The sequence below is a fragment of the Phalacrocorax carbo genome, chromosome 11 (genome assembly GCF_963921805.1).
Source record: "Phalacrocorax carbo chromosome 11, bPhaCar2.1, whole genome shotgun sequence".
NCBI lineage: Eukaryota > Metazoa > Chordata > Aves > Suliformes > Phalacrocoracidae > Phalacrocorax > Phalacrocorax carbo.
Genome location: NC_087523.1, coordinates 2,303,975 through 2,312,296, shown reverse-complemented (window position 1 = coordinate 2,312,296; position 8,322 = coordinate 2,303,975). Strand labels below are relative to the sequence as shown.

At 47.1% G+C, this 8,322-nt stretch overlaps 1 long non-coding RNA gene across 1 annotated transcript; it reads left to right on the top strand.

Annotated features, from left to right (window-relative positions):
* The first annotated feature begins 105 nt into the window (after positions 1–105).
* LOC135315329 (uncharacterized) lies at positions 106–6,076 on the top strand. The gene is made up of 3 exons (XR_010374761.1): positions 106–244; positions 944–1,062; positions 4,229–6,076. It is a non-coding gene; the product is annotated as an uncharacterized LOC135315329 (long non-coding RNA).
* Positions 6,077–8,322: the final 2,246 nt, after the last annotated feature.

Here is an 8,322-nt window from a genome sequence, read left to right as displayed (position 1 = left end):
GCAGCACGCCCAGCTGCCACAGGCTTTTATCCAGTCGATGCAAATAACTTCCTGAATATCTCATGTAACAGCCTAACTCCAGTCTGCAAAGCCTCATCCTCTGAGGGCTCACGGTTTAATAAAACATACACAAACCCGAGCGTGGATTGGGACTGAAAATGGTGAAGGTGTAGATGTTTCCTGCTCCTGGCGGTCAAAGGTCCATTTTCCCTTTTTTAGTGGGTAAAGGTGACAGACAGTCTAGGTAAGTTGCGAAGGGGTGGCCAAAGACATCGGCCATCGCCGTCACTCGGGTACGAACGTGGGGTTGAGAATGGGGGCTGGCAGAAGGCGCAAGATGCAAAACCCACCAGGATCGCCAGTAAACTCGCACACGGAAACCAGCTTTGCCCCTCCGTGGCTTGTGGGCATTTTCAGGCAGGCTGCATGGAAATCCTGACCGCTTTTCACACCCCTCGGGCCCATTCTTATGCGAGTGCTCTCAGCGGGGACCCATTAAACAACACGTCTGCATTTGAAATCGCCTTTTTTAGGGAAAGAAATGTGGTTTGGATGGTTTGAAGCTGGATGCACTGATACAGATTAGAACCAGCACGCTGAAACCCTTTGCAGATTAACATTTTGTGTCGCAGCCTTCAAAACTACCAGGCGCTGGGCAAGCCCGTTAGAAAGGAGACTTATTGCTCCTTGAAGATTAAATACAGCATAAACCTTAAAAGAAAACAAAATGTCTGTACTTCCTACAGTGTTTAGCCAGAATGTGGCAATTGTGCCAACTTTGGTGCTGTTGGAATTTAAGCAGGCAGCTGTACCTATCTGGGATGTTTGCTTTCTGTCTAGAGTTATTGCTTTAATTAAATACTCCTAACAAAAGTCTTCAGCTGTTGTGAACTCCGAGGGCTCTCAGGAACTCCTCCTTATAATGTTACCTCTAACCTAACAGGAGGCTGGGGATGGTATTTTTGCCTTTTATGGAGTCCATCCTTCCAAACCGTCGTAGTGGGTCCAACTTCATCTCCATCCATGGTTGCCGCTGAATTCAAAAGCATCTCTAGTGAGCAGGTTAGTCAGTCACCTGTTACTTTGGGGCTTTTTCTTTAAAAAGGAGCATCTTTTTCTGCTAGCTGTAGCCAAAACTAGAAGCTGGAGAAGTAGAACCTCTGTTGTGATCCATGATGCTACTCTCCAGCCTCAAGAGAACATTAAAAAAGAATCCCAAAATTTTCCCTTATGAAACACAGAAAGGTTTTGGTATTAACAAGAGAGAAAATGTCCCTGGAACAATATATTCCTGCTCCCCTCCAAGACACATCTCACAAAGCATTACGTATATGCCTTTGCCTTCTCCACACCAGTCTAAATAGGCCAAATGCTGTGCTATCAATGTACTCTATAATTTTTTAAATAAATAAAGTACAAACATTTCCAACAAAGTGCCCTTAACAGAGGTTTATTTGCCAAACATGAAAAGGGGAGGTGGCTGCCTCTCTTCTTGGTTACAGTTACAGGCAAGTGTTTTCTTTAAAATGGAAAAACAATGAATAGACTCCTCAGCTCTTCATCTCTCCTCTCGGCACAACTCGTTTGCTGTCCCCACCCTGATCCCATGGTGTTCATCTTAGGCTTGGGACAGGGTGGGATTTAGTGAGCTCTCCTTCTTAAAACATTGGCAGTACATCAATAATCTCTAGTTATTTTGGAAAACAAGGGAAACCGGGCTGTTATCTTATTGGAAACCATGGCTGCTGAGAAGGCACAACATGGTTAAGCAGAAGTTTTACCCCCTGTTTGCAGTACTCAGATTTTCTGCTTGTGCATAGAAACCCTACTGATATGATACTTCTCTTATGGTTTTGGTCGTCTGCGGTGTCAGTGGTCTCGTGGCTCTTAGACGGGCATATGAAATTTCCCCTGATTTCAATCAGGCAGCAATAGCTGAATTTAAGAAAAAATTTTACCCAGAAGACTAGCACATTGCATTTCCGGATGATTAACGCTTAATTCTTCTCCTGTCAAACACACTGGCTATTTTCAGTCAATCGATGCTTTATTGTGCCAAGGTTCCTACTTCAGGGCACTTAGGAGCACTCAAAAGGAGGCAAAGAGCAGAAACCAAATCAAAATTGCGCTTTAAAGGCCACTAGAATATATATGACAGAGGCATTAGCTTTTCCCTTTCCCCCGTCTATTCATTGGCAAGGCTTGTTTCCTTCCTTTGCTTTCCTGCAACAGCAGCCTTAATTTGTCATTTGGTGGCAAAACATTGCACGGCTTTAGTTCGCCCTGGTGCGGCAGCGCGTATGGGATGCTCTGAGGCCCCGTGGAGCCCTCCCTCCATAGCGGAGAGCCTGTGAACAAGCTGCTGCGAAGCTGCAGTGGCCAACCAGGACCATCCAGGAGTGGCGTCACGGCACCAGAGCCGTTTAGGGACCCTGCCTGGGGAAGTGGGTAACCCATGCTGCCAAAACACCTCCTCTTTGAGCTTACAAACTGGGTTGTGTTTAGGCACTTTGGCTGCCTGCAATGCGTCCGTATGATGTCCTGCATGATTCGCCCATGCCGTGGGGTGCACAGCTTCCTAAGGCCTCTCGCTTTTAAGGCGCCGGCTTTAGGACTAGAGCTCCCACGTTACAGCAGCTCCGGTGGAGGGTTAATGTTGGGGCGACCTCAAAGAAAACATTTGGAGGATTAAGCCAACAGGTTCAATTCTGTTACAATGGGGTATTCCATTTAGATGTTCCCAGGAAAGCTGAAGGAAAATTTAGTAATACTGGTATTTTCCTGGGAAGAAAAAAAAAAAAGTGTGACTTTACAAAAACCACAGTCTCTGCTGGAAAAGATTTTGAGGGAAAATTCCTGAGCAGATGTAGCAGAACCCATCAGGAGCTCGCTAATGCTGCAGTGTTTACTAATGCTTAATGGTTTGTCAGTGCTTCCATTTGAAATTCTTTTTGAAGGGTTTTATAACAAAGACATAAAAAAATCACTTTGGAATCAAATGGAAATGCAAAGCCTCATCCTGTTTGGTTTTTTAAAAAATCTGCATTTAGGAGGGCCTTTTTTAATAATTCTAAATGCTGCAGAAAGATGATTTAAAAAAAAGAAAGGCAAGTGCCCATTTGAATCCATATCCTTGTAATTTTAAGAAGGCTTCATTTGAAAACCCTGGGTTGTTTATTTACCAGCACTTGAAGTTCCATTGCTTTCCAATCCAAGAGGACATTTTGCTAATAAATGACAGGATATTTGTTCTTCAAATGTTTATTCAAATCAAAGATTTTGGGGGGTGAGGGAAAATGTTGCTCATGCCAGCAGAGTGACTGAGTGTCCAGAAAGTCCCCGCTGCTCTCAGCCTTGACAGTTTTCTAGCGACCACCGCCTGCTAGAACACGCATACGCGCCACCCGGCTGAGGATCGGATTAACCGATTAACCTGTGATTTGTTTCTCGGATTTTTAGACCCATCCAGTAGCAACTATCTGCATTTTCATGAGTGCTGAGGGCCTGCCTTTATTAAGTGCGCTCAACTCGAAGCAAAGGCATTAGATTATGAGCTGCTGAAATGTATTTCATGGTGTAAAAAGTAAGACAAAGGTTCGTACTGTTTGCTAGGTCAGGCAAATAGAAACTGTTTGCTAGGTCAGGCAAATAGAAACCTCTGGTGGCACCGAGTACCTGAACCTCAGTATCCCTCCAAACCATGCATTTTTTTCCCTAAACCTCTGCTTTTCTTTGCTACGTAGCCTCATCAATAAACTAGAATAATGTCAGTCTTTTGGACACTGTCCTCTCCGTGCCTCGAGGCACGCCTCTCCCTTTGCTTTCCATGTTTTGCAGTAATTTAACCGGGCTCTTCCAAGCGTGTCTCAGTAGTTTCAGAGGCTTTGATTTTTTTCTTGTCAACAGAGAAGGGATTCATTTTACAGACTCCCCACTCATTAGTCATCTTCCCCATAATATGGAGCAATTTCTAATTTCGCATGACCAAATCTAGCCCATAATGTCTCTCTTCAGAAACTGCATCCAGGAGTTACTTCAGGCAAGAAAGAAATACCTGATTATTCTTTCCTCCAGAAGGAGTTCAGAAACTCGCTCTGTCCTAATTTGGTGTGGGACCTGGGGTCGTTGATTCTTTTTACCCCGTTCAAAGGGCCTGTTTTTCAGTCCGGCATGCTTCAGAGTCCCCGCTTTAATAAACAGGCAGTAACGTATACTATTGTTTTGACAGGAGGCACCAGTTATGCCGAAATCTTATCCCCTGGAAAATGGAGCAGGTGTTTTCCAGCGAAGCTGCTGGGCTGCCTGTGCGAGCCGCCGCCAGCGCCAGCTGAAGAGGAGCCTGATCTCAGAGCTAAGCGGGGTTGCTCCTGTCGTGGTGCAGGACGATGTTTGAACGTGTCCAAGGGGAAGCTGAAAAGGCTGCCTTTATCTTCCCATGGTGGGAGGCAGAGCAGGTTTTAACGAAAAGCAGGTGAAAAAGAGTTGGTTTATTCTTTTTCTGAATCCCAGTGGTAGCCAACCAATGGCTCCCTTTCCGGGCATGGTGGAGACTGGTGTTTTCAGCAGGGATGGCCCTGTTTGACTGGTGTGGCTGGACCTGCAGTGGCTGTCGGCATCAGCAGGGGGTACCGTACCCGTGTCTCACACAGCACGGCTTCCCTGGGCTGAGGCTGTGGGGCGGCTGTAGTCAGACTGTAACACAGCACCAGTAAGCGCTGGCGTTTTACTGGAAGAAACCGAGTTTTGCTAAATAAACTGGGAAGGATGAAGAGCTACGATGTCAGGAAGAGCCGCTGCAGAGCAGTTAACGAAGCAAGCCGAGACCAATAGCCAGCGCTGGCTGACTTCCCCATGCAGTAGCAGGGACAGCATCTCGGAGCGCGGCAGCCGAGGGATTATTAAGTTTCAACAAAACAAACCCAAAGGACATGAGAAGCCGGTGAATATAGTCTGTGTTCTGATGGCCAAAAATCAGAGTTTGAAAGAAGCCTGGTGTACCTGAAACAATTGAAGGCGCAACCAGGCAAGAGCCTGCAATTCTGCTGTGCATGAATAGAAGGAAGAAGCAGCTGAATATCAGGAAACGTTTTCTAACAATGCGGACTATTAGGCTTCGGTGGAGACTCCCGAGGGAAGTGGTAAAAGCCCACATGGGCTGAATAATAGAAAACTAGACAAAACCATAGAGTTACATGTGCTGGAAAGAAATCCTTCAGCAGAGTGATTCACAATTCACAATGCCTAGTGAACATAACGTTGCTATTCTTAATAACATCCTTAAGATGCATTTTTTGATACACAGATTTAGAAGCGTTCTTGCAAACAAGGAGGCTGCAAGCTGTCCATGCAGGTCCTCTCCCTGCGAGGTGGGAGGTAGAGAAAGGGGAGAGGGGACATGCTGCCCATCACAGCCCCGCGTTGCCTCGGCCATCCCTTGCCCTAGGAGGAAGCCCGTTTTCTGCATTTTCGTAAGAAATCTGAATTAGCCCAGGTCCCGCTCCCTCTAGAGGGCAGCTGCTACCCTTATAACCGCATGGGAGAGTGATCTCCCCCACCAGCGTGTCCTGGTTCCCACTTTGCGTGCAGTGAGTTTTCGGGGCTTGCAGGATCTGGGCTGTGCCGCAGACCGCAGGGTGATGCCGGATGATTCACAGCTCCGTCGGGCTCCCCCCCTCCTTCGGCGCCAGCCTCCATGGCTGTATCACCGGTACAGAATGGAAACAGAGCTAAATTAGTAAAATTCATCCCACTCTGTCTTCACCGTCCTGGGATCCTCCTGTGGTATCGCAACATAGGACAGCATAGCTGTTATCAGAGGATTTATTGAAAGAAATATGCTAGAATGGAAGAAAAATGAAATATTTCTAATTTTCATTAGCATTCAAGCCATTGCAGTACCTAGGAGTTGGTATAGTCTGCGGTTCCCCCGCAGCTTCTCAGTGAATAACCCTTTTTGTACTCAGCCCTGGTGAGGCTGCGCCTCGAATGCTGGGCTCAGGTTTGGGCCCCTCGGGACAAGAAGGGCCTGGAGGGGCTGGAGCGTGTCCAGAGAAGGGCAGCGGGGCTGGGGCAGGGTCTGGAGCACAAGTGTGCTGGGGGGCGGCTGAGGGGGCTGGGGGGGTTTAGCCTGGAGAAGAGGGGGCTGAGGGGAGCCCTTCTCGCTCTCTGCAGCTGCCTGAGAGGGGCTGGAGTGAGGGGGGGGCTGGTCTCTGCTCCCAAGTCACCAGTGACAGGGCGAGAGGGAACGGCCTCAAGCTGCGTCAGGGGAGGTTTAGGTTGGAGATGAGGGGAAATGCCTTCCCTGCCAGAGCGGTCAGGCCCTGGCACAGGCTGCCCAGAGAGGTGGGGGAGTCACCGTCCCTGGGGGGGTTCAAAAACATGCAGACGTGGCACTTGGGGCCATGGTTCAGGAGGCCTGGGAGTGTTGGGTTGGGCATTGGACTTGATCTGAGAGGTCTTTTCCAACCTTAATGATTCTATGATTCTATTACCCTTTTGGGTACCTTAGCCCAAAAGAAGCCTATGTTGAGCATCGCTCGTGCCCAGCTCTGCAGTGAGGTGTGTGTCACTGCGCAGGGCTGTGCAGCACGCCGAGGTCCAAACCTTCACACTGTAGTTCCCTCCTAGGGACTGTGTTAGTAAAGCATATTAATGAAGTTAATCTTGCCAAGCCGGGCACTTTTCTGTTGCACAAACCTACAGTCGGGCAGTGTTACGCAAATCAAAGCGGTATTATTCGTGTTGCACCACCACTTAACTCCTGCTCTCTACCAGCCCATTGTTGATGGTACTTTGGCATCGCGTCAATCTGATTGCAATTAAGCTTTTTACAAAGCATCGTTCAAGGCTCTCTGTTCTGGTTTTGATTGTTCGTGCTCTGAGAGGTTCTCCACAATGGATGTTCCGGGGAATATGCTACCAGCTGTGTTGCTAATGCCCGTGTCTGATAGTTTTGATAATTTTTTGTGACTCATGGAGGCTATTTTGGTACTTATTTGTTTTTCCTGATTGAAAAGTTGTTTCTGAGGAGAGAAAAGTACCTATTTAATGCCCTAGGGTTATGCATGTTTTTTTCCCTGAGGCCTTTTTCTATCTACAAAAAACTTTCATAAGGTTTCTTCAACCAGAGACTCCAAAAAAATGCCTGTGTTCCTAACAGGAGCAGGATGCTGTGTGTAGAAGAGCAGTAAAGAGGAAAGATTCTGATACAGATATCAAGGCCTAAGTGTGTTGCCAATACATAAATGTAAAAATAAAATGGAGCCTGCGTTTCATTTTGGATATAGACTGTATTTCCAGCTGAAACCTGCTGCCTTGGCTCAGCAGAGCCTGCAATAAAGCAGTTATGGCATCGTACTGAGCAGAGCAAACAGTCTCTTTCAGCTCGTGAGCGAGTGTCGGGAGGCAGCAGCATCCAAGCAGTGACTGTCTTATCTGGGGAAGGTCTGTACCTTGGGACCCCCCCGCCTCACAAAGAGGCAGCCGGTTTCTTAGGTTTAAACTTGGCATGCTTATTTTCCATTACATTCTTTCATCCTCCTCTGTCCCAGGACATTATTTTGACATTTGAGGGGTGTGTGTGGTTTTTTCTGCAAATGAGCTTAATGTGCAGGGATTAGGCTGGCCAAGTCTCCATTTTACATCAGCTTACAGAGGATACATAAACTTTCTGTCTGCGGTGCTCTGCGATTCTGACATCCTTCCCTGCTTGCAGTCCACCTAATCCAGAAACAATAGGAAAAAGAGATTTCTTTAACATTTGACTGACCTAGCGCAAGAATTGCCTATTCCAGGCTCTCTCCAGTGTTTCTTGTTTCTCTCCGCTTTGCCCTGGACCATTATATTTCACTCCATAAGTCTATGAACTCTATTTGCATCTGTGCTAAAGCAACGTAAAATAAATATCAGGTATGAAAATGTAAGTATTGGCCAGTTTCATTTTATTTTAAACTAAACACAACTTACAGTAATTTAGTGCATATTGAGTATATCAAGGTTTCCTTGATGCAAGAGAAGACCCCTCCTCCATTTGATTGAAAAGCCTCCTGAACGGAGGGACAGGACCCAGCTCCCGTCTGAGGGCACGTGTTTCTCCTTGGTAGCCTCCAGTGAAACATTTCCTTGCAGATGGCCCCAAAATGCCTCCAAAGCACCCATCAGGGAGCTCCCACAAACCCCTCCCGGCGCTCCAGGACCTGACCTTCTTCCTACCGACGCTCCTCTTCTCAGGATCACATAGCCTCCGACAGACACTCGGCATCCACTGGAACTTACAAATTAATCCCAAAGCTTCTAGTTTACAACGCAAAATTCACGCCCAGA